The following is a 27,285-nucleotide window of genomic DNA, read 5'->3' as shown; positions in this document are numbered from 1 at the left end:
GCTAAAACCATTTTAAAAGCAAATACCAGGAAGGAATAAGATTTCATTACCACTAAAATCGTAATTACTCTCAAAATGATAATTTCACCCTAGATTGCTGTTTCAGACTTTCATGTTTATCTCCCCACCAAATGCTCCTACCTGAAAGTCTGCATGGTGCTTCAAACCCAATATGTTAAAGGGTGAACTCTTCACATCCCCTCTAGATTGCTCTCTCTCTCTCTTTTTTTTTTTTTTTTTTGATCGGTCTCAACTGCAACACCATTCATCCAGCCATTTAAATTAGACTCTCCATCAGCTCACCTATACAATCAAGTCCTGATTATTTTACTTCCTAAATATAATATGGAATTTTTTCTTTCAAAATGTTTGCTCGTGATTAGACTTGAGTCATTAATGTTTTAGAAAGAATACCACTGACCATCTTGCTCTAGTTCATAACTTCATTGCCTTCCTTACACTAGGAGAATTGCACCTGTTCTCTAACTGCTCTTTATTAGCCTTATATACTTCAAATCTGTTATTCTCACTGCTCTAGCAAATATCTTGCTATGCTACTTCATTGTTTAAAGCCTCTCAAATGACTTCCCATTGTTTACAGAAATCAATCCAGCTCCTTAAAATATCATACAAAGCATTCTAAACCTCTATCTTCCCACAATCACTATCGGCTTCTGGTTCAGTTATAAGCTATTTCCGTTTTGTAATGCCTCTGTGCTTCTGCTTATCACATCTTCTTAGCAGGAGCAATACCTCCCTGTCTCTTTCTTTAGTACTCATCCCCACCCCTCACCACAACACACACACCTATCTTCCAGGATTCCTTCCCTCTTCCCTGACTTCATTTAGTAAGCTGGTTTAGTAGATTTGCAGTTTCATCAATGGCTTCCTGCACTTATGTCACTATTAGTATTATTGATTGCTTATAACATGGCAAGAAATCTACTAAGTACATTAGCTACTTTATCTTTTTCATCATTCCTAAACTATTATATCTGAATTTCCCATCTGTGTACTGCCTATTCTAGTATATTGAGCTCCTGAGAAAATGCATCCGAGCTTACCTTTGTTGTTTCACCAGAGAGAACAGTTTCTGACAGATAGTAAGTCTACAGTATACTTTGTAGCAAATGAATGAGTAGACTCTGGAACAGATTGGGTTGGGTAGGGAAAAGCTATAGTCTCATTGGAATGTCTTTTTTAAAATTAATTATTCTTAGAAATTGGTAATGCTTGCTGCTAAGATGTGGATGAGAACTAGTAAATAATGGTTACTCCTTAGTAAATATTTACAATATGAAAACATTTCTCCTAAATTTGTCATCTGCATTTTCTCAAGTAACCTTCACAAAACACTACAAATTAGATTTTCTCTCACTTTTGCAAAAGGAAATTAAGACTGTGGCAGAAACTGTTAGAGGTTCCTCTAGAGTTCACCATACTATTTTGTTCACTCTACCTGAAAAGTGGGAAATGAAGTGACAGGGCCGAGTTCATGCCAATGGATTATGAATGGAAATAACATGCTTTATTTCTATGCTTGGCCCATAAAACTTCACCACACTTTCTCTTCCATTCTCCTTTCCATTCTCTGACTTAACCCATGGTCACCACTTGTGGAAGATGGTGGAACCACAGATGGAAGGAACTTGAGTCCTGGAATTTCTACTTGGAGAAGAGACAGTTGTCCATGAGGTACATCCGTTGGACTTTAAATGAACATGATTAACTTGTGTTTTTAAAAACCTGAGATACTAGTGTTTAGTTGTTAATCTCCTAGCATCATCGTAACTAAGAGGTTGACAGACATTATTAACTTGCCCAAGGTCACAGATTTCTAACATTTCTATAAAACATGTGCAAGCAATTCAAAGCTGATTTGGTCTGACTTTATAGCTTGTATTCTCTTAACTTATATGGCACCCCTTAGTATAAATGTTTATTTTTCTGTTTTTCAAAATTTGATTTAGGGCTTGCCAGGTATTTTTCAAATCACTGCTCCCACCTGTAGCTCCTACTAAAAGTTTGCCATTATAAATGATAACATTTCCACAGACTTGCCTTTGTCACAGGCATCTTTAAGACTATAATAAATGCTGAGGTATTTAGGACACATTTGCAGGATAAGTAGAGTAAGCAACATTTCTAGGTTTTTGATTGTATTTGGAATCATGGTTGTGTGCTTATGGTAATATGGTTACTTTATTTTGATTAAAAAATGGAAGGAAAATGGAGCTATTTTTCCTATTTTCCTATTATTTCTTTCCGATTTTTATGTATCACACATATATTTCAATCAACCAAGTTTGTTTTTTATTTAATGGAAGAGAGAAAGGATATTTTTTTCATTAACTTTTCTCTCTCTTCTTTTCTTGGATCTTCAATGTAATGTAAAACAAAGATTATGGCTTTATCAATGTAAGAGACTTAAATTTTGTGGCCAACTTCCAACACTTTGAAAGTGTTCGTTAAACACTGAGAAAATCTTATTTTCTGTAAAGTAGAAATAATAATATCTTACTCATAGAAGGTTAAATAGAATAAACTATTTAATTATAGTTTTTAACATACAGGAGCCAAATCAGTACATGATATTAGTGTTTATTGTCCTTGTGACTATTGTTGTTGTTATTTTAATTTTTTACTATTTTAGGCGCATTCTCAGCACTTAAAATACCCTTAACTTTTCTGAAACTCCAAATTGAGCATCTGATAGGTTTTTCTACTTTTCCATTATTCATTTTATTAGTTTCCTGAAAGTTGCATGATCTCGTAGATTATAAGTGCTCCATGTATTATCACGTTATGCCCATAGACTGGCATTGCATTGATTCCCAGTTTATTCTTTGCTGTTAAATGTAAAATGAATGTGTATGAACTGCCAGTCTTCCAATACTTGGCCATAAAAGCCTTTGGAGAAAAAAAATGCCATCTTTTTTTTTTTTTCCAAGAAAAGCCTTGTTATATACCAAATACCTCTTTTAGTCATTTTCATTTGCATACTTCCTGAGTATGTAAAATTATTTAGCATAATGCTTTTAAAAATCTCTTTATAGACGTTCTTTTATTTTAGTTCATCATTTGCTGAATTCATTTTGGAAAAACAATTTTGGTGTTTTGAGTTGAATAACTGTTGCATTTCAAGCCATTTTGCAAGTCATCACCATAGAAGATTCAGTTGTAATCAGAATTTCTTGAGGAGGGAAATGAGATCAGCCCATCATCCTCTTCCTTCATCCTTCTTCTGATCAGAGAAGAGCCAAGACATAGATAATTGAAAATAGTAATTAACCCCAGACCACTTATATTTGGCTGTAAAATTAGTTTCATGATTTTGAGAAACAGCTTTACTTTTTAAATTAGATTATATTCAGAAAAATCATTAATATAGCTTTATTCCTTTAGCTTATAACAAATTTTATCAAGGGACTTCAGGTGAGAATTGTGAGAAGAGGCTGGAATGATCCACTGAGAATGCTGTCAAGCAACCCTTTTATTCTGTAGTCTTGCAATTAAACACTACATTCTGTACCCACACTAGCATCTCTATGAAGTTGCAGTGTGTTTTCAATAAGCCTTTCTGCAATTAAGGCATAAAACATATCCCAGTATTGTTTCTGCCTTTGGTTTATATTTGGAATAAGATATTAAATGTCCAGAGCAAAACATATAGCTATCTGCATAAAATGAATGTTTATACTCTGCTTCTCTGAGGTCACTTTCTCTCTCACACCCTATTCCCAAAAGATCATTATATTTCAATATATTGAGATGCCTAGAATTATCAGGGAGAATGTTGGAGTGCTTAATTCGCAAAGATTTCTGTTAAACAACTAATGTAAATGTGATTGTTTTATGTGAATAAATACTTTTCTACTCATTGTTATTTATATTCTCATGCTTAGGATGAAAGCAGTGAAATCTGGTTACAGGAAATGATGTTTTATTTTGTTTTTTAGCTCAGAAACTCATCAATTGAGATATAGAGACAATTTCCAGCTTTGGAAAATTAAAAGCAAATGAACAAAGTTGACTTAATTTTTTTTTCCCTCTGTGGTTTTGAAATATATTCCACTCTCCACCTGTGAATATGCAGTTTCCAACTAAATGAACCAACGGATGAATTTCCAAATTTGAACTTCAGATTATTGGGAGTTGGGTGGGGTGACATAATCTGGAGTGTGAAATATGGAAATGGGGTAACAGAAAATTGAAAATTCAAAAACATATGAACACAAATGAAATTATTGTGCAGTACTGCTTATATGTATCCAATTTTGCTGCTTTGGCTTCTTTTCTGTTTTCATGCAGCTAATTTAGTATTAAAACTATTTAAGGAAATAACCAAAGAGGAGAAACCATTAGAGAAACAAGAGAAGCCACAGGGATAGTTCACAATTGGGATAATCAGTCCCTAAATAATTGAGAGATGAATATATTTGAAAGATTCATCAATAGCAAGAAAGCCTGAGGTAACTTTAAACCACAACCATTGTCAATGTGAAGAAGTGATCTATTTCAGGTTTTCTCTTTTCTTTTTGTGTCTCCTTTGGCAGCTTTTGTGAATGAATGTCATGGCCTGTCCCCAGCATTACAAAATACAGAGAACCCTAGTTTGTATTCGAACATGGATATTACAAGCGTATTTCTACTTCTTAAGTGAAGTTTATCATTGATTTTATTAATATGATGGATTTATGTTTTCCTAGGAAAGTAGGAGACAGATGGATAAATAGTTATATATAACAGGAATTAATAAATGGGGGAATTCATCATCTTCCAGGATAGAAATGAAACTACAGATCTGCAAGATAAGATATTGAGGGAGAACTTTTGGAAAATAGCAGTTTGGGTTACTAAAGGATTCTTGATTGTCAGGGATGAGTATCACATGAACAACAGATGTCCATTGTTACTAACTGCCTTAGGAAGAACAGTATCTGGGGAGCCATTGGTACAACATTTTTCCAGACCTGCTATACATAATAAGAATAAACCTGAGGCTAAATAGCTATGTTTAAAAAATGATTACTGGACTTATTTTATTGCAGTAACCATTTCTCCCTACACTTGAATTTGGAGTGCTCATAAGACTGCAGATTATCTGCAATACCCTGAATCATAATTGAGAATATTTCTGCCACAGAGTATAAAACATACTAATTTGGTGATGACTATTGATATGGCAAGTTTTTTCTAATTTTACTGAAGAATTTTTAATAAAAATAAAATTACATTAAATAATTCCTTCCTCCAACAATGTTTGTCTTGTAAATAATTAACTATTTGAAAATCATCATAGGGATAGCTGCCAATTGAGGATAGCTTAAAGTATAAATATGCATCTTTCGATATTTAGTTTCCCTTTGTTTCTCTGGAATACACCCAGAGCATCAAGCTAAGTACCTCTTAGCTTGACTTACGAGGTCATTTCCATTTAGCTTTTTGAAAACAGAATGGGGCAAAGTGATATATAATAAAGAAGAATGTCTACTATACTTTTCAGTGACATCAGCTGGTATCCTTTGGCTTTGAAATCTGTACTCTTCACTTTCAGGGTTCATCAATGTAGCTGGAAGGTTAAGTAAATGCATACAAACCAAAAGGAGTATAAGGAAACATAAAATAACATGATCTGATACAAGTCAATGGAATCCAAATGATTAACACTTGGGCCTCAGGAAACCAATATTTAATGGTATCACTTCATAATATTTGGGATTGCATAAAAATGTATGTAGTTGCCTTTTAAAGTAATAAAATTAAAATGATTTAAATATTAATCAATATGTGTTAGCTTTCATTATTAATTTGCCTTCCTTTATGCTAGGCACTGGAAATGGAAATTGTTGTAATACACACACCTTGTCTCCAAGAGACTTAGTGCCTGTGAAATCAGAAACTTAGAAGAATTTTTATAGGTTGAAAGATAAATGAATGATACAGATAACAATTGCCATTAAAGTTTGGAAGACACTTATAATCAAAGATGATTTTCTGGAGGAATCAGGACTCGATCTAGTACTTGAAAATAAAAACACTTCTTAGGTAAGTAGAAGACTTGAGAAAATTAAGTCAAGACTCCAGAAATAACATAGAAACTGCAGAAAATTAAATCAAGACTCCAGAAATAACATATTAACTACTGGGAGATCAGTTATTACCCTTGTGAGTGTGATGGGTTTGTTACTCTGTATGTCAAAGGTTTTAAACTTGGAATAGGATTCAAATATTTCATAAACTCCGAAAACTTGTTTGTAAATATTTGTATGTATGGGCAACATACATATTTATAAGAAGCACTTCAGATCTCTAATCTTTTTTTCAGCTTCCCAAAGAGGTGTAACTTCTCCCAAAGGTTAAAAGTATCTACACTATATTAAGATTTGTCTCCATTGAAGTTACTTTTTCCATGATAATTTTCTTAAAATTGTCCAAGTTATTAGATGTTTTATACTAAAATAGAATAATTTTAGCAAAGGTAGTCTTCCTAGCCTACCAAACAGTTAACTGAATTTTTAAAAGAAAGAATCATATTTGAGTATCTTCTCTATAACATGCTACTGTAGTGGCACAAAGTGTATGCATTATAAGACTTTTCATGGCTCTTATTTAAATTTCAGGTTGTGATAAAACTAATAAATATTTATATTATTATTAAGAATGTAATGGTAGGGGCCAGGTGCCGTGGCTTACGCACGTAATCCCAGAATTTTGGGAGACTGAAGCGAGCAGGTCACTTGAGCTCAGTAGTTCAAGACCAGCCTGAGCAACATAGCAAATCTCTGTCTCCACAAAAAACACAAAAATTAGCCAACCATAGTGGCGGGTGCCTGTAATCCCAGCTACTGGGATTTCTCCTGAGGCAGGAGAATTGCTTGGACCCAGGAGGCAGAGATTGCAATAAGCCAAGATTGTGTCACTGCACTTCAGCTTGGACAACAGAGCCAGACTCTGTCTCAAAAAAAAAAAATAAAAAAAATAAAACAAACAAACAAACAAAAAAGATAAAAAACAAAAAAAATCTCATCTCTACAAAAAATACAAAAAGTTAGGCAGGTGTGGTGATGCGTGCATGCAGTCCCAGCTACTTGGGGGACTGAAACAGGAGGATGGCTTGAACCCGGGAGGTCGAGGCTATAGTGAGCCAAGATCATGCCAGTGCTCTCCAGCGTAGGTGACAGAGTGAGTCTCTGTCGAAAAAGAGAAAAAAGAAAAGATTTTAATAGTAGGACTTAAATTTCAGTGGGCAAACATAGGTCACAATTCAAAATATTCATTGAGTTTCTTAATTGTCTTTTACAAGTTGTATTTTATTATTAAACATCCAAAATAAAGTCAGAGTTTTTGCACAGACATACTTCTCTTTTAGGGTGTACATGTATACATATGTAGCAAACCTGCACATTGTGCACATGTACCCTAGAATTTAAGTATAATATAAACAAATAAATAAATAAATAAAGTAACCCAAAAGAAAGCACAAATTAAAAAAAAAAAGGAGTCTTAAGTAATTTTCCAACTATTCTAAACTTCATAGTAATTGTTTTATGGACATGCCTTTTATTTATTCAAAAGTAATTTGCCTATTACAAAAGATAGTAAGTGTGCAATTTAAAGAATATTTTAAGTTTTGTTTATCCATCTAGTATTCTCTTCATTCTCCATAAAGCTGTTAAGCTAATTATGGGATACAAAAGCACAGATTAATATCTTAATAAAAATTTTATCATTAACTCTAATAATTAAGAAAAATATTTCATCATGTATGCATTTGAATATATATTAATCATATATACATATATACTTTCTATTTCAATATATTTATAATATATTTATGTAGATTATATATGATATTCTATAATATTTTATAACTATATAAAATACACACATCACAATTAATATATAAATGTATGTTCTTGAAATAGATAAAACTGAAATAGATTTTCAGTCTTCATTTCAGAAAGAAATATTAATTTCAGCATGAAGTTTTATTTTTAGATTTTAGACTGTATTCTTTCTGTATCCACAGTTGTATTTATTGTTATGCAGACATATGACTTTATATTTTCACAGATAGTTCAATAGGGATGTAATTACTTCAGTGTCCTTTGTTGAATGTTTCTTACATTCTCATGGCTATTTTCTGCCGGAATATATAATCCACAGGAAAAAGGGTTCAAGTTAAAGAGGGATTAAATTCTGGAAAGGACATTTATATATAAAAATCACACCTTTTTTAAGTATACCCTCTACATTACTACTAAACTCTTCTAAAACACAAACCTTATCCTCTCATTTCCTTATTTAAACTGTGTTCATGACGTAACATCTTCTGCAGGATGCAATTGTGACCTATTAGCATCATATACAAGATGTTTCTTGATCTGACCTCAATTTATCCTGGCATCAGTTTTTGCTGGCATCTAATGCCAAGGTCTTTTATATCAGCTTCACACTATTACTCAACATTCCTCAAGAGCCATGCCATTTCATCAGGTTGGTCGCACCTCCTGTGAAATTTCACTCATCCCTTCAGGCAGGGTTAATTGGTTCTTCCTCTTTGCTCCTCCTGCATGTTATGACACTATGATAACTTCTTTAAATTTTGTTTACAAGTCTGTCTGTACCTTTAGACTGAAAAATCTTGGAGGGCAAGGGCTGCTTCATTTACCTGTGCATTTCTTGGAATGACTATATAGTATGGCACAGAGACTCCATCATGGTTTACACAATAAATTCAGAGCAATAAAGATAGAATTAATATTATAGCTATTATAGGTGTTCTCTTTTTAAGGTTTTATGGTCAAAATTACTACAGAAACTAATAGAGAATGTTAAGATATGCCCAGAGACTTATACACATTGTTCGATTTATCCCACTATTGTGAGACAGCTACCATATTGACAGTGTTTTGAGCTTTAATATTCCCCATAATCCAACATGTCAAAGGGAAAAAATGCAACAGTTGGAGAGTTGCTATTTGTTTTTATTAAAATATTTTATTTTACAGCAGAGCTGTAATTGTTAATTTATCTTTTTTTTTTTTTTTTTTGGGAGGGTTTCTCATCAAGTTTAATAGAAACAGAGAACTTTGCCTAGGAGTACATGAGCCTACTGGTTAGAACAACACTTTTTGTTCCCTTTAGTTTTTTTTAATGATCATTAAATTTTTTTTAATATGTTTTCTTTTTTTATGTGTTATTTTTTATTATTATTATTATTATTATTATTATTATTATTATACTTTAAGTTCTAGGGTACATATGCATAACGTGCAGGTTTGTTACATATGTATACTTGTGCCATGTTGGTGTACTGTACCCATCAACTCATCAGCACCCATCAACTCGTCATTTACATCAAGTATAACTTCCAATGCAATCCCTCCCACCCCACCCATGATAGGCCCCGGTGTGTGATGTTCCCCTTCCCGAGTCCAAGTGATCTCATTGTTCAGTTCCCACCTATGAATGAGAACATGCGGTGTTTGGTTTTCTGTTCTTGTGATAGTTTGCTAAGAATGATGGTTTCCAGCTGCATCCATGTCCCTACAAAGGACGCAAACTCATCCTTTTTTATGGCTGCATAGTATTCCATGGTGCATATGTGCCACATTTTCTTAATCCAGTCTGTCACTGATGGACATTTGGGTTGATTCCAAGTCTTTGCTATTGTGAATAGTGCCGCAATAAACATACGTGTGCATGTGTCTTTATAGCAGCATGATTTATAATCCTTTGGGTATATCCCCAGTAATGGGATGGCTGGATCATATGGTACATCTAGTTCTAGATCCTTGAGGAATCGCCATACTGTTTTGCATAATGGTTGAACTAGTTTACAATCCCACCAACAGTGTAAAAGTGTTCCTATTTCTCCACATCCTCTCCAGCACCTGTTGTTTCCTGACTTTTTAATGATTGCAATTCTAACTGGTGTGAGATGGTATCTCATTGTGGTTTTGATTTGCATTTCTCTGATGGCCAGTGATGATGAGCATTTTTTCATGTGTCTGTTGGCTGTATGAATGTCTTCTTTTGAGAAATGTCTGTTCATATCCTTTACCCACTTTTTGATGGGGTTGTTTGCCTTTTTCTTGTAAATTTGTTTGAGTTCTTTGTAGGTTCTGGATATTAGCCCTTTGTCAGATGAGTAGATTGCAAAAATTTTTTCCCATTCTGTAGGTTGCCTGTTCACTCTGATGGTAGTTTCTTTTGCTGTGCAGAAACTCTTTAGTTTAATTAGATCGCATTTGTCAATTTTGGCTTTTGCTGCCGTAGCTTGTGGTGTTTTAGACATGAAGTCTTTGCCCATGCCAATGTCCTGAATGGTACTACCTAGGTTTTCTTTTGGGTCTTTATGGCATTAGGTCTAACATTTAAGTCTCTAATCCATCTTGAATTAATTTTCGTATAAGGCGTAAGGAAAGGATCCAGTTTCAGCTTTCTGCTTATGGCTAGCCAATTTTCCCAGCACCATTTATTAAATAGGGAATCCTTTCCCCATTTCTTGTTTCTCTCAGGTTTGTCAAAGATCAGATGGCTGTAGATGTGTGGTATTATTTCTGAGGACTCTGTTCTGTTCCATTGGTCTATATCTCTGTTTTGGTACCAGTACCATGCTGTTTTGGTTACTGTAGCCTTGTAGTATAGTTTGAAGTCAGGTAACGTGATGCCTCCAGCTTTGTTCTTTTGACTTAGGATTGTCTTGGAGATGCGGGCTCTTTTTTGGTTCCATATGAACTTTAAAGCAGTTTTTTCCAATTCTGTTAAGAAACTCATTGGTAGCTTGATGGGGATGGCATTGAATCTATAAATAACCTTGGGCAGTATGGCCATTTTCACGATATTGATTCTTCCTATCCATGAGCATGGTATGTTCTTCCATTTGTTTGTGTCCTCTTCTATTTCACTGAGCAGTGGTTTGTAGTTCTCCTTGAAGAGGTCCTTTACATCCCTTGTAAGTTGGATTCCTCGGTATTTTATTCTCTTTGAAGCAATTGTGAATGGAAGTTCATTCCTGATTTGGCTCTCTGTTTGTCTGTTACTGGTGTATAAGAATGCTTGTGATTTTTGCACATTAATTTTGTATCCTGAGATTTTGCTGAAGTTGCTTATCAGCTTAAGGAGATTTGGGGCTGAGACAATGGGGTTTTCTAAATATACAATCATGTCATCTGCAAACAGGGACAGTTTGACTTCTTCTTTTCCTAACTGAATACCCTTGATTTCTTTCTCTTGCCTAATTGCCCTAGCCAGAACTTCCAACACTATGTTGAATAGGAGTGGTGAGAGAGGGCATCCCTGTCTTGTGCCAGTTTTCAAAGGGAATTTTTCCAGCTTTTGCCCATTTAGTATGATATTGGCTGTGGGTTTGTCATAAATAGCTGTTATTATTTTGAGGTACGTTCCATCAATACCGAATTTATTGAGCGTTTTTAGCATGAAGGGCTGTTGAATTTTGTCAAAAGCCTTTTCTGCATCTATTGAGATAATCATGTGGTTCTTGTCTTTGGTTCTGTTTCTATGCTGGATTACGTTTATTGATTTGCATATGTTGAACCAGACTTGCATCCCAGGGATGAAGCCCACTTGATCATGGTGGATAAGCTTTTTGATGTGTTGCTGAATCCGGTTTGCCAGTATTTGATTGAGGATTTTTGCATCGATGTTCATCAGGGATATTGGTCTAAAATTCTCTTTTTATGTTGTGTCTCTGCCAGGCTTTGGTATCAGGATGATGTTGGCCTCCTAAAATGAGTTAGGGAGGATTCTGTCTTTTTCTATTAATTGGAATAGTTTCAGAAGGAATGGTACCAGCTCCTCCTTGTACCTCTGGTAGAATTCAGCTGTGAATCCATCTGGTCCTGGACTTTTTTTGGTTGGTAGGCTATTAATTATTGCCTCAATTTCAGAACCTGCTATTGGTCTATTCAGGGATTCAACTTCTTCCTGGTTTAGTCTTGGGAGAGTGTAAGTGTTCAGTAAATTATCCATTTCTTCTAGGTTTTCTAGTTTATTTGTGTAGAGGTGTTTATAGTATTCTCTGATGGTAGTTTTTATTTCTGTGGCTTCGGTGGTGATATCCCCTTTATCATTTTTTATTGCATCTATTTGAGTCTTCTCTCTTTTCTTCTTTATTAGTCTTGCTAGTGGTCTATCAATTTTGTTGATCCTTTCAAAAAACCAACTCCTGGATTCATTGATTTTTTGGAGGGTTTTTTTGTGTCTCTATCTCCTTCAGTTATGCTCTGATCTTTGTTATTTCTTGCCTTCTGCTAGCTTTTGAATGTGTTTGCTCTTGCTTCTAGTTCTTTTAATTGTGATGTTAGAGTGTCAATTTTAGATCTTTCCAGCTTTCTCTTGTGGGCATTTAGTGCTATAAATTTCCCTCTACACACTGCTTTAAATGTGTCCCAGAGATTCTGGTATGTTGTATCTTTGTTCTCATTGGTTTCAAAGAACATCTTTATTTTTGCCTTCATTTCGTTATGTACCCAGTAGTCATTCAGGAGCAGGTTGTTCAGTTTCCATGTAGTTGAGCAGTTTTGATTGTGTTTCTTAGTCCTGAGTTCTAGTTTGATTGCACTGTGGTCTGAGAGACAGTTTGTTATAATTTCTGTTCTTGTACATTTTCTGAGGAGTGCTTTACTTCCAATTATGTGGTCAATTTTGGAATAAGTGCGATGTGGTGCTGAGAAGAATGTATATTCTGTTGATTTGGGGAGGCGAGTTCTATAGATGTCTATTAGGTCTACTTGCTGCAGAGATGAGTTCAATTCCTGGATATCCTTGTTAACTTTCTGTCTCGTTGATCTGTCTAATGTTGACAGTGGAGTGTTGAAGTCTCCCATTAATTTTGTATGGGAGTCTATGTCTCTTTGTAAGTCTCTAAGGACTTGCTTTATGAATCCGGGTGCTCCTGTATTGGGTGCATATATATTTAGGATAGTTAGCTCTTCCTGTTGAATTGATCCCTTTACCATTATGTAATCGCCTTCCTTGTCTCTTTTGATCTTTGATGGTTTAAAGTCTGTTTTATCAGAGACTAGGATTGCAACCCCTGCTTTTTTTTGTTCTCCATTTGCTTTGTAGATCTTCCTCCATCCCTTTATGTTGAGCCTATGTATGTCTCTGCATGTGAGATGGGTCTCCTGAATACAGCAGACTGATGGGTCTTGACTCTTTATCCAGTTTGCCAGTCTGTGTCTTTTAATTGGAGCTTTTAGTCCATTTATATTTAAGGTTAATATTGTTATGTGTGAACTTGATGCTGCCATTATGATATTAACTGCTTATTTTGCTCGTTAGTTGATGCAGTTTCTTCCTAGCCTCGATGGTCTTTACATTTTGGCATGTTTTTGCAATGGCTGGTACCGGTTGTTCCTTTCCATGTTGAGTGCTTCTTTCAGGGTCCGTTGTAAGGCAGGCCTAGTGGTGACAAAATCTCTAAGCATTTGCTTATCTGTAAAGGATTTTATTTCTCCTTCACTTATGAAACTTAGTTTGTCTGGATATGAAATTCTGGGTTTAAAATTCTTTTCTTTAAGAATGTTGAGGCTGGGCGCGGTGGCTCAAGCCTGTAATCCCAGCACTTTGGGAGGCCGAGACGGGCGGATCACGAGGTCAGGAGATCGAGACCATCCTGGCTAACACAGTGAAACCCCGTCTGATTCTTACTTTGGAAGCTTCCTCTCAGGGGTGTACTCCACCATGTGAGGTGTGGGTGTCTGTCTGCCCCTAGTGGGGGATGTCTCCCAGTTAGGCTACTCAGGGGTCAGGGACCTACTTGAGCAGGCAGTCTGTCCCTTCTCAGATCTCAACCTCCGTGTTGGGAGATCCACTGCTCTCTTCAAACTGTCAGACAGAGTCGTTTGCGTCTGCAGAGGTGTCTGCTGCATTTTGTTGTTGTTGTTGTTGTTTTTGTTTAGCTGTGCCCTGTCCCCAGAGGTGGAGTCTACAGAGACAGGCAGGTTTCCTTGAGCTGCTGTGAGCTCCACCCAGTTCGAGCTTCCCAGCGGCTTTGTTTACCTATTTAATCCTCAGCAATGGTGGGCGCCCCTCCCCCAGCCTCTCTGCTGACTTGGAGTTAGATGGCAGACTGCTGTGCTAGCAATGAGGGAGGCTCCGTGGGCATGGGACCCTCTCGGCTAGGTGTGGGATATAATCTTCTGGTGTGCTCGTTTGCTTAAAGCGCAGTATTGGGGTGGGAGTTACCCGATTTTCCAGGTTTTGTGTTTCTCAGTTCCCCTGGCTAGGAAAAGGGATTCCCTTCCCCCTTGTGCTTCCCAGGTGAGGCGATGCCTCGCCCTGCTTCAGCTCTCGCTGTTCGGGCTGTAGCAGCTGACCAGCACCGATTGTCCGGCACTCCCTAGTGAGATGAACCCAGTACCTCAATTGAAAATGCAGAAATCACCGGTCTTCTGTGTGGCTCGCCTGGGAGTTGGCGACTGGAGCTGTTCCTATTGGCCATCTTGCTCCTCCCCCTGTCTTATTGTTGATGAGCATTTATATTGCCCCAGATTATGTTGCTGTTGTGTAATTTTACATGTCTTCTTGTGTACATTTCTAAGATTTTTCTCTAGGGAGTATACCTAAGAGTAGAATTTTAAGTTACAAGATATGGTCTGTTTCAGCCTTACAAAATGATGCCAAATTGCTTTCCAGGAAATGGATACAGTGTTCTCCCATCAGCAGAAGAGAGAGTTACTGTTGTCTCATGTCCTCCCAAATACATAATATTGTCTTGTTTTCATTTTTGCCACTCTGACTTGAAATGGTGTCCAGTTTTGGTTTGAATTTGCATTTCCCTGATTACAAAGAAAGTAAAGCATGTTTTCAGATTGTGAGTCATTCAAGTTTCTTAAATGACTTTTGCCATTTTTTTCTCCTACTGATTCATAGGAGTCACTTATAGATATTTATATAGTCTGGAAATGTCTTCAACTAGTTTGTAGCCTGCATTTGTACTTTTTTCTTTGTATTTAATTTTGTCTTTTGATGTACCAAAGTTTTTAATTTGATAGTATTCAGTTTATTAATATTTTCTCTTATGAATATGTGCTTTTAAAAATATATTTTCTACCCTGAATCATAAAGATTTTGAATAATTTTTAATTTAAAATATACCTTTCATGATGGGTTATGTCGTTTTCCATTGAAATTGATTTTCATATACTGTGTAAACATTTCTTAAATGCGTATCTTAGTTTTCTGACTTTATCTTTTCTTCCACTGATCTTCGTAAGTGTGCTAACACCAAACTATCTTAATTAATGTAGCCTTATATTAAGTATTTAAAGCTAAGAAGACAAATTTTTCTGTTCGAGTCCACTCTTTCAGAACTATCTTATCTATTTTCATCACCATATAAAGAATCAATTCTTCATCAATTCATACAGATCTCTCACACACACACACAAACACACACACAGACACACACACACCCCCCCCATCCCACCCACTTGGAACTTTAAAATTGCAGCCAATTTATTGATATATTAGGGAAAAATTGATGTCTTTACAATATTGAATTTTCTTAGTTATGAACATGGTATGTATTCTATTGATTTAGGAATTGCTTATTATCATTTTTGAATAAAATTTTATAATTTTCTAAATACAGTTTGTACATTTTGTTACGTATATTCCTAAATATTTAATACTTGTTATTTTAAATAGTATATTTTTTAACTTTCACTTCTAAATATTTGTTGCTCGTATGTAGAAATGAAGTTGATTTTTATTAATTGGTTTTAAATCCAGCAACATTACTAAATTCCCTTATTAATTCTAATAATGTGTTTTTATATTCTTTTGGGCTCCCATTATATATTATCAGATCTGTGGCTAATTAGAGTTTTGTTTCTTTATGACCAGAATTAGTATTTATTTTACTGTCTGTTGCACAGGCTAGGATCTCATGTGTAATGTTGAGTAGAGAAGGTGATAGCAGGTATTCTTTCTTGTTTCTCATTTTAAAGACAATGCTTTAAAATTTTCACCAATCAATATTATCCCTGTTGCTTTTGCCAATACTTTTTATTAAAGGTATTAAGTTGTTGTTGTATTCTTAGTTTTCTAAGAGCTTTCACCATCCATTAGTTGTTTTTTGTATTGAATACCCTTTCTGTATTTATCAAGATGACTCTCTCTCTCTACATATAGCTAGATATATCTAGATCCATCTATCTATCTATCTATCTGTCTATCTATCTATCTATCTATCTATCTATCTATCTATCTATCATCTATCTAATGGTATTGTGATCTATCTATAACTCAATATCATTTAGTTTTAATCTAAAATGCCTTTAATTACATAAGGATATTTCTAGTGTTGAGACAAACTTGTAGTTTACATTTCTGGAATAAATCCAACTTGGTCTTGATGTCTTATGCTTTTTTTAATTAACCATTTTGGTGTACTATTATTTTTAGTATATATGTAAAAATTTGAGATTTCTTTTATCAAAATGACCTCTTCTGGTTTTGGAATCAAGACTGTAAGAACCACATAAAATAGACTATCCTCCTCTTTCTATTCTCTTTAAAAAGGTTTTTTTTTTTTTTTTTTTTTTTTTTTTTTTTCAGTTAGATGTCTTTCTTCCTTGATAATGTTCCATTTTTCATTTGATTTTTTTGAAAATTTTGAAATAATTATTCAGTTTTGAAATTGTTATTTAAATTGTGTTATTTCTACTTTAGTCATGTTTAATGATTTATATTACTTTCCAAAATGTGTCTTTACCTAAGTTTCAAATTTGAAGGCATGACAGTGTTCATGGCTTATTTCATATAGTAATTTTAATACCTACTCCTAATCATATATTTTTAACTTTGTTTGGACTTACTCTTCTGTTCCGTTTCTAACATCTTGAATTAGATGCTTAGTTTATTAATTTCTCATGTTTTTCCTAATGTAAGCATTAAAGATTGTCTGTCTTTCTCTGCATACTACTTTAATGCATTATAGAAGTTTCATATATAACATTTTTATCATTCCTTAGTTTTAAATCTATTATCTGAATATTTGGTTTCTCCTCCTTAACTTTTCGTGCATATTTAGATTCATTCGTGATGACTGTTTTGTTATTTCTATTTTGAGAGCTTTTAAACATTATTTTACTTTAGTGGGGTTTATTTGTTTGTTTGTTTATTTATTTTCAATTTTTTACCTTTTGGGATTGAGTCTTTCTTTCCAAACCCAGGCCTAGATAGATGGTGTGCTTTTGTGGAATGGGTTTTAATCTGACTTAGTTGCTGGAGTTGTGTCTTTTGTCCTGTACTTTGAGATATTGAGGGTTCTTTGATCCAACTTTCCACCTGCTTGAGAGCCCTGTGCTTCCTCCAACTCCAGCTTTTTCACCAAGGATAAATTCTCCTTTCAGAAATATTCTAAGCCCCTAGAGTTTAGCATATTTCCTCAGGATAAATGCCAGCCCCTAAGTTTACCATCGTGAAATCATATTCTCTTTTTTTCCTATTTTTAATTGTTTTTTCTTTTTTTGTTTTACATTAGCTTAGACATGGTATACATATATATGCACCTCTACCCCACACACAATCTGTTCTCTACCAGGTGGAGTTTCTCTATACACATACTTTGTTATACTGTCTAACACAAAAATCTTTTATTCTTTTTCTATTTTTTACTAGGTTTGATGCAGAGGAAAATGTTTTAAGGTATAAAAGTGAGAGAAATTTTCTGGCAATGGATGCTTAAGTAGTGTAAGAGTCATGGTGTTCTTGATGGTGGAACCATAACCTGAAAGAGTTGGCTGACTTAACATTTCCAACCCTGCCTGGGGAATATTTGACAAAGTTTGAGATGAAAGTTTGTGTTAAAAAATTAAAAGATGTGAAGCTAATATTTTCCATCAAGTGTGATTACCTTTGAGTTTTAATATTGCTTATGTTTCATTATTCACACACAAGTCAGGAATGTTAATTTATGCTCTTTCTTTGGATGTATTAATTTCTCTCTTTCAGAAAATGTCTTTTCAAACTTATTTTTGAATCTTCACAGGTGAGTTAATTTTGTTTTAAATTTGTAATCATTTTTAAACAATATTACCAGAGTAATACAGTTACTCTTTAAAATTTTAAATATAATTATGCTAAGCGAAAAATGAAAGTCTTCATCTGACTCCAATAGTTTCATTCACCTGATAACAACTGTTAATTGATTTATCTACATTCTTCCAGTCTCTTTGGCTATGTGCTCATTTACAATATACAAAAACTTTATAAAATCTGTACAATTTTTTTTTTAATTTTGATAATGCTGTCCACATTCTGACACTAGTTTTCTTCAGTTAAGAATATATTATGGACATGTTGCCATTAGTCTGAGAACTACCTTAATATTTTAAGTAATGGTGCAGAATTTTATTGTGTTTCCACACAAAATAATAAATGATTATTTAACTCATTGGCATTTAGATCGAGTCCAATTCATCGCTATTAGAAACAATGCTATAAAATTATTCTCCCACATAACTAATTAATTTTACATTTCTTTTTGGAGAATAAGTTCTAGAAAAACAATTCTAGAGTTAAAGACATGCATGTTTTTAATTTTGGAAAGATATGATTAAAACTACATATTAAGGTTGTTAGATAGTTGGTTAGATTCACAAACCAAGTTACCGATTTAATTTCAAGCATCTACACACTTCAAACACTGGTCTCAAAAATATACTAGTAAGCAAATATTTGGCTTGCTTTTATTGCCTGTTTGACTTAGATTATATGCTCAAACAGTAAGACTTTATACTCTTTCATTTTCCATGGCTTTTAGTAAGCCTTAAATATATAAAATTCTACAATGTTAATAGCAGATAATATACCTGAAAACATAGCAAAGCAAAATAAAGATTTGCATATTTGCTGAGATGTGGCTAACTCCTCTTATTACTCTGCCTGCTCCCCACCAGCAAAATAGTACTATTTCTTAATTTTTAACTAAAGTAAATTACTGTTTAGATGCAGTCTTTGGGTAACTTTCTAACTATAAAGCCATATTCCTCTTTGCTTATATTTATGAATTAGGTATGAAAGTCATTTTATACCTATTTTATCGTATCTTGAAGTTGTGTCTTTAATTTTGTTGATACTATTATTTCAATTATCTGTACATGTCTTATCTGAGAAAATTGTCTATTTACATATTGTTGCCAATTATTAATGCTAAAGCATTCATTAGCTCAAGTGAATCATTTTTTAAAAGGTTGATATATTTAGCTCCTGTGAACCTGTGACATGTAATTTATCTCCCTTTATTATTAATACATTTAGAAGAATCATTTATCAGCAGACCACAGAACAGTAGTTCATAGACACTTTGTCACCTGTATGGCTGGCTCCCTAATTTCTAACAATACTACTATTTATTAATAAGACCTTTTTAGTGTGTCAAAAGCACAGACTTTCTTTCAGGGTCCTAACTGGAAAGTTGAATAATGGCATTACTAGCAGAATCGTTAAGAGTGTGTAAGCGCCACCCAGAGTGCAGACTGCTTTTGCTGTAATCTTGGCACTGCCACTTGCTGGCGGTATCACTTTAGACACTGGTAATTTGCTTATCTTCTCTGGGTCACCACATCTATAAAACAAAAACAAAAGTCTTGTCTATCTCATAGAGTTGTTGTAAAGATCAAGGAAGTGTTTGGTCTGACCACTTAGAAAATTATTGGCAGCTGGGTTATTTCTACTTGTTATTCCATCAATTCTGTCTAGAAGGTATATTTGAAAAATCACTTCCACTTGAGTTTTGAATTCATTTCAATAATTTTGTTAAACATCATTTTGGGCTCATTTCTTGTAAGGTTTGATTGGCTAAGTTTTTGTGTTATATCATCTATGTATGATCTACTTTTCTTTGAATGTGCAGAAGTATTCAAAAGTGATTTTTGAAAATGAAAATAAGCCTATTCAATAATAAACACCGTATTTTTTTCATACTGATCAAAAAGAAAACCAGGAGCCATTCTGTTTCTCTAAGACTGCTTAACATTGTAGCTTCAAACAGTAACTAATATGGAAAGTTTATCATACAACTAGTCATATTTTAAAAATCTGTATTGGGGCATGTTTGTGATAACTGGCAAGGTTTTATTTTGCTTTATGCTATTCCGTTGGGCATGACACACCACAATTGATTACTGTTTTAATGGTTTTTCTGGCAGTAAAGATTTTGTAGGCAAGAATTGCAGCTATGAATTGCATGCAGGAAGCCTTGCGTCTGATTTTCCCTATAACAAATTCAGCCATTCAATGCTATATTTAGAGTCCATTTTAAATATTCTATAGAAAGAGCATAAAATAAATATTACATATATTGCAGGGAGCTTTTTTAAACGTAATATTTATTTTATGCTTTCATCCAATATTCATCTGTAAAAATTAGATGCCAGATTACATCATCTTGTAGCAACCACTGCAGGCAAATTGTCTTGCTTCTATTTATCACTAGATAGCAGCATTTTATGACTTTTTAATGTAATTTATTCAGAGAAGTGATAGAAACATACTGGCAATTATTCTAGCCATTAGAACGTCTACAATTCATGTATATCTTAAAGCATATACTTGAAGAACGGAAGAAAATTGGTTGGAAAAGATATGCTTGGCAATACTAAAACAGCAAATGGATTCAGACTGCATCAGATATTATGACAATGTACACTTGGGTTATCACCTACAATATTATAGGTGTGTTTTCCTGCTTTCCTAAACTCCTAAAAGGATGAGAAGAAGGGAACACTTTGCCACTCATACTGAACTATAAAACATAATTAGTTGAAAGATATTCAACCATGTTTTTAAAATTTCATACTTTACTGTATAACCACTGTAACTGTTTTTCCCTATGGAATTGGACAGGTATTTGATTAGATTAGTTTACTTTTGTTGATGTGTGGGTGCAGATTACCTCTGATCACTAGAAATAATGAGCTTAAGCACACGTCTGCTTTCATTGATTATTAACAAGAAGTGAAATCTGATCACAAAAAAATCTAAACTTTTTTTACCACTCTTATCAAAACTGTGTACATATGTATTTGCTGGAGTTTTAACAAACACTTGGAGAAGGTGCCTCTTAAGCACTTGAATCTGAAGAGTGGATTGCAAAGTTATAAAGAAGTCTTCTATCTTAATCACAGGAAAAATAAAGACACATTCTGGCGCTTTTTCTTGGTCAGCAATCACAAAAGTACTCAGTAAGAAGTAGCGACCTTCTCAACCATTTCAGATAACTGGAAGATGAGAAAGGCACATGTACTAGTTTAATAGGGTGGCTATAAGAAAATACCACAGACTGAGTGTTTTAAACAACAGGAATTTATATTCTCACTGTTCTGGAGGCTAAAAGTTCAAGTTAAAGATGTCAGCAAGTTTTGTCTCTTTTGAGGCCTCTTTCCTTGGCTTATGGAAGGCTTCTTGCTGTGTCCTCACATGATCTTTCCTCTGTGTGAATATCCATGTTGTCTCTTTGTGTGTCCAAATGACCTCTTCTTATAAGTATACTGGTCATATTGGATTAGGGCCTATGGTAACAATTTCATTTTAATTTAATTACTTCTTCAAATACCTTATCTCCATGTACAGGTACATTCTGATGTACTGGGGGAGTATTAGTCCATTCTCATGCTGCTAGGAAGAAATGCCTGAGACTGGGTAATTTATAAAGGAAGGTGGTTTAATTGTTCTGCATGGCTGGAGAGGACTCAGGAAACTTACAATCATGTCAGGAGACACCTCTTCACAGGGTGGCAGGAGAGAGAATGAATGCCCAGTGAATCAGGAAGCCCCTTATAAAACCATCAGATCTTGTGAGATCTAACACATTATCACAAGAACAGGCTTGGGGGAAACTGCCCCCATGATTCAGTTATCTCCACTTGGTCCCTCCCATGACACTGGTGATTATGGGAGCTAAAATTCAAGATTAGATTTGGGTGGGGATACAGCCCAACCATATCAGGAGATTAGGACTTCAACATATGAATTTTGGGAGGACACAATCTAGCCCATAAAGGCACACTTTCCATTCTTTCTCACTTAATATTTGGAAAATATAGATGTATTGTCAGAACATATAAATACTTTCTTTAGCCCTTTTAAACAAGCAAAAATAGTGCAGTAGTTAGAATGCCTGAATATAACTAATCATGAACAACTGGAGCTCAGACAGTATTTTAAAAACGACTCTGGGCAGCCAAAACAGATCTCAAAATGTCTGTGTACATCTTAGGCCCTTACTCCAATCTGATTTATTTAAAGTTTATACATGTTTGTAACAAAAATTATTATTTGATTTCCTAGATTTGAGCTGTTATCTCCTAGCTTCTGATTTTACAGGTGAGAAACACAGACCCCAAAGGTCAATGGTAGAATCCACAGTAAAACCTTCCTTCCTAGTTGCGTAACCGGAGCTTTCAGCTGGGCTGTTTGCTGATGATTTGGGATTATCTTCTAGCATCTGAACCTCAGTAGAATCTATTCATTATTGGGAAAGGATGTTGAAATTACTGTGTGACAAAACACTTCATTAGATTTTTTTGTTCCAAACCATAAAAGAAATACCTACTCATTAAGACAAGTCAAATTACATAGATACACAACAAAATCCAGATGTGCCCACCTACTCTCCATGGTGGACTACCCCATTTGAGTCTTCACCTGTCCTCTGCTTTGCAGAAACATTTTCCATTTTTCAGCTTTTTCTGATAGTTGGCTAGAGACTAGAAAAACATAAATAGGAAAAAACATTACATTCTTCCAACCTTTTACTCAATCTCCCATACCCTTTATATTTCAGTCCTATAGGAGAGAAATAAAGTGATTGAGCTTCACTTTTTGGATTCTTCCCACCCAACTTCTGACTGTTTTTCTTCACAGACAACAGTTTTTGCTTTTTAAAGTTTAGCCTTTCTGCAAAACCATGTTTAAATACTATTTTTCCAGGAAGTGCTTCCTAACTTCTCTAAGCCATAGAGAAGTTAGGAGTCCCCAGTAACACTCACTGGCTGGAATACTTACTTGACATTCATCTTGTATATATATGCCTTTTTTCTTAAATTGGTTGCAAATCTTATGACAGAAAGGGGATTGTTCAACATCTGTATGAACTGGCCGTTTCTCAGATCAGGAATTGCCAGTGAAGTTCATTTTTGTCTCCTCCAACTGTTTATAGTGTGATAGCTTTGAAGTGACATGTTGTTAAGACCTCTCCTTGCTGATGAGCTTGCCTGCGAATTTTTGGAGGAATCTACTAATGACTAGGATTCTGGTCGTATAATTTTACATGCAAAAGAGCATTTTCACAGGTTCTGAAGTTCTTATAGCAACTAAAAATGTTATCACATATGAAATTTCCAATGACTCTACAGTAGTGTTTTCATTATTAAATACTGGAAACTTATTAGGATTTTAAGAGAATATGAGTAATTAACATATTTGATCCATGATATATATGATTTCTGGAAAAAGAGAAAAAGGAAAATATTTTGGGGTCAATTAATCAAATATTTTGCTCAGAACTCACCTGTCTCTTTCTGCCTTGTTGCTGTTTTGATGAGGTTTTTGAGAGATGAACTGCGTGTGTGTGTGTGTATGTGTGTGTGTGTGTGAGACAGAGAGAGAGAGGAAGGGAAGCAAACCTAAAATTGGGAAATTATGCCTAAAACTATAATTATTTTTATAGAGCAATTCAGGAAAAAATGACAAGACTACATATCTAAAGAGATTACAGTGATTTTCCTTGCTACCTTGATAGTGCTTATAGTCTTTAGCCTGCTGAAACCAATAGGTGCTGAGTTATGAACAGACCTGGGCAAATGGTAATGTTTTACTTTTCCTTCTAAGCATGTTGTCTCTGTATGCACTTGATGAGAAAGAAGAAACTTCCATGTTGAGAATGGCAGTGAATTCAGTTTCACATTTATTTCAGTTAAATAGCATAGGATGAAAAAGAAAGAAAAATAAAACAGAAAATGCTACTCTAGTGTGTAATGTGTGGTCATCCTGCAGAGACAGCTTAATTGATAACACAGCCACTTATCCATGGAAAACATCATGAGTGTAAAACATCGCACAACTTTTTTTCACAACAATAGTAAAAAGCAACTCTAGACTATTATTTTTCTAACTAAGAAATGCCAAAATGAAAAGACCATTGATGCTAGGAAGAAACTGCATCAACTAACAAGCAAAATAACCAGCTAATATCACAATGACAAGATCAAGTTCACACATAGCAATATTAACCTTAAATGTAAATGGACTAAATGCTCCAATTAAAAGCACAGACTTGCAAATTGGATAAAGAGTCAAGACACATCAGTTTGCTATATTCAGGAGACCCATCTCACATGCAGAGACACACATAGGCTCAAAATAAAGGGATGGAGGAAGATCTACCAAGAAAATGGAAAACAAGAAAAGGCAGGGGTTGCAATCCTAGTCTCTGATAAAACAGACTTTAAACCATCAAAGATCAAAAGAGACAAAGAAGGCCATTACTTAATGGTAAAGGGATCAACTCAACAGGAAGAGCTAACTATCCTAAATATATATGCACCCAATACAGGAGCACCCAGATTGATAAAGCAAGTCCTTGGAGACTTACAAAGAGACTTAGACTCCCATACAATAATAATGGGAGACTTCAACACCCCACTGTCAACATTAGACAGATCAACGGGACAGAAAGTTAACAAGGATATCCAGGAATTGAACTAAACTCTGCACCAAGAGGACCTAATAGATATCTACACAACTCTTGACCCCAAATCAACAGAATATACATTGTTCTCAGCACCACATCACACCTATTCCAAAAATGACCACATAGTTGGAAGTAAAGCACTCCTCAGCAAATGTACAAGAACAGAAATTATAACAAACTCTCTCTCAGACCACAGTGCCATGAAACTAGAACTTGGAACTAAGAAACTCAATAAACACTGCTCAACTACATGGAAACTGAACAACTTGCTCTTGAATGACTACTGGGTACATAATGAAATGAAGGCAGAAATAAAGATGTTCTTTGAAATCAATGAGAACAAAGATACAACATACCAGAATCTCTGGGACACATTTAGCAGTGTGTAGAGGAAATTTATAGCACTAAATGCCCACAAGAGAAAGCAGGAAAGATCTAAAATTGACACCCTAAAATCATAATTAAAAGAACTAGAGAAGCAAGAGCAAACACATTCAAAAGCTAGCAGAAGGCAAGAAATAACTAAGATCAGAGCAGAACTGAAGGAGATAGAGACACAAAAAACCCTCCAAAAAATCAATGAATCCAGGAGCTGGTCTTTTGAAAAGATCAACAAAATTGATAGACAGCTAGCAAGACTAATAAAGAAGAAAAGAGAGAAGAATCATATAGATGTGATAAAAAATAATAAAAGGGATATCACCGCCGACCCCACAGAAATGCAAACTACCATCAGAGAATACTATAAACACCTCTAAGCAAATAAACTAGAAAACCTAGAAGAAATGAATAATTTACTGAATACTTACACTCTCCAAAGACTAAACCAGGAAGAAGTTGAATCCCTGAATAGACCAATAGCAGGTTCTGAAATTGAGGCAATAATTAATAGCCTACCAACCAAAAAAAGTCCGGGACCAGGCGGATTCACAGCCGAATTCTACCAAAGGTATGAGGAGGAGCTGGTACCATTCCTTCTGAAAATTTCCAATCAATAGAAAAAGAGGGAATCCTTCCTAACTCATTTTATGAGGCCAACATCATCTGATACCAAAGCCTGACAGAGACACAACAAAAAAAGAGAATTTTAGACCAATATCCCTGATGAACATCGATGCAAAAATCCTCAATCAAATACTGGCAAACCGGATTCAGCAGCCCATCAAAAAGCTTACCCACCATGATCAAGTGGGCTTCATCCCTGGGATGCAAGGCTGGTTCAACATATGCAAATCAATAAATGTAATCCAGCATAGAAACAGAACCAAAGAAAAAAAACCACATGATTATCTCAATAGATGCAGAAAAGGCCTTTGACAAAATTCAACAGCTCTTCATGCTAAAAACTCTCAATTTATTCGATATTGATGGAACATATCTCAAAATAATAAGAGCTATTTATGGTAAACCCCCAGCCAATATCATACTGAATGGGCAAAAACTGGAAGCATTCCCTTTGAAAACTGGCACAAGACAGGGATGCCCTCTCTCACCACTCCTATTCAACATAGTGTTGGAAATTCTGGCTAGGGCAATTAGGCAAGAGAAAGAAATCAAGGGTATTCAGTTAGGAAAAGAAGAAGTCAAACTGTCCCTGTTTGCAGATGACATGATTGTATATTTAGAAAACCCCATTGTCTCAGCCCAAAATCTCCTTAAGCTGATAAGCAACTTCAGCAAAGTCTCAGGATACAAAATTAATGTGCAAAAATCACAAGCATTCTTATACACCAGTAACAGACAAACAGAGAGCCAAATCAGGAATGAACTTCCATTCACAATTGCTTCAAAGAGAATAAAATACCGAGGAATCCAACTTACAAGGGATGTAAAGGACCTCTTCAAGGAGAACTACAAACCACTGCTCAGTGAAATAAAAGAGGACACAAACAAATGGAAGAACATACCATGCTCATGAATAGGAAGAATCAATATCGTGAAAATGGCCATACTGCCCAAGGTAATTTATAGATTCAATGCCATCCCCATCAAACTACCAATGAGTTTCTTCACAGAATTGGAAAAAACTGCTTTAAAGTTCATATGGAACCAAAAAAGAGCCCGCATCTCCAAGACAATCCTAAGTCAAAAGAACAAAGCTGGAGGCATCACGCTACCTGACTTCAAACTATACTACAAGGCTACAGTAACCAAAACAGCATGGTACTGGTACCAAAACAGAGATATAGACCAATGTAAAAGAACAGAGCACTCAGGAATTATACCACACAGCTACAGCTATCTGACCTTTGACAAACCTGACAAAAACAAGAAATGGAGAAAGGATTCCCTATTTAATAAATTGTACTGGGAAAATTGGCTAGCCATAAGCAGAAAGCTGAAACTGGATCCTTTCCTTACTCTTTATACGAAAATTAATTCAAGATGAATTAGAGACTTAAATGTGAAACCTAAAACCATAAAAACTCTAGAAGAAAACCTAGGGAATACCATTGAGGACATAGGCATGGGCAAGGACTTCATGTCTAAAACACCAAAAGCAATGGCAACAAAAGCCAAAATTGACAAATGGGATCTCATTAAACTAA

General features: G+C 34.8%; 1 protein-coding gene and 1 long non-coding RNA gene across 3 annotated transcripts in view; both read left to right on the top strand.

Annotated features, from left to right (window-relative positions):
* Positions 1 to 27,285, top strand: part of HCN1 (hyperpolarization activated cyclic nucleotide gated potassium channel 1) — a 439,910-nt gene that overhangs the window by 83,615 nt on the left and 329,010 nt on the right. The gene's annotated exons all lie outside the window — the stretch shown is intronic.
* On the top strand, positions 206 to 7,337 carry LOC135971283 (uncharacterized). The gene is made up of 2 exons (XR_010587364.2): positions 206 to 1,695; positions 5,558 to 7,337. It is a non-coding gene; the product is annotated as an uncharacterized lncRNA (long non-coding RNA).

This window comes from Macaca fascicularis, chromosome 6 (genome assembly GCF_037993035.2).
Source record: "Macaca fascicularis isolate 582-1 chromosome 6, T2T-MFA8v1.1".
NCBI classification, from domain to species: domain Eukaryota; kingdom Metazoa; phylum Chordata; class Mammalia; order Primates; family Cercopithecidae; genus Macaca; species Macaca fascicularis.
Note: the sequence above shows the minus strand (reverse complement) of the source record. Positions and strands in the feature narration are given on the sequence as shown.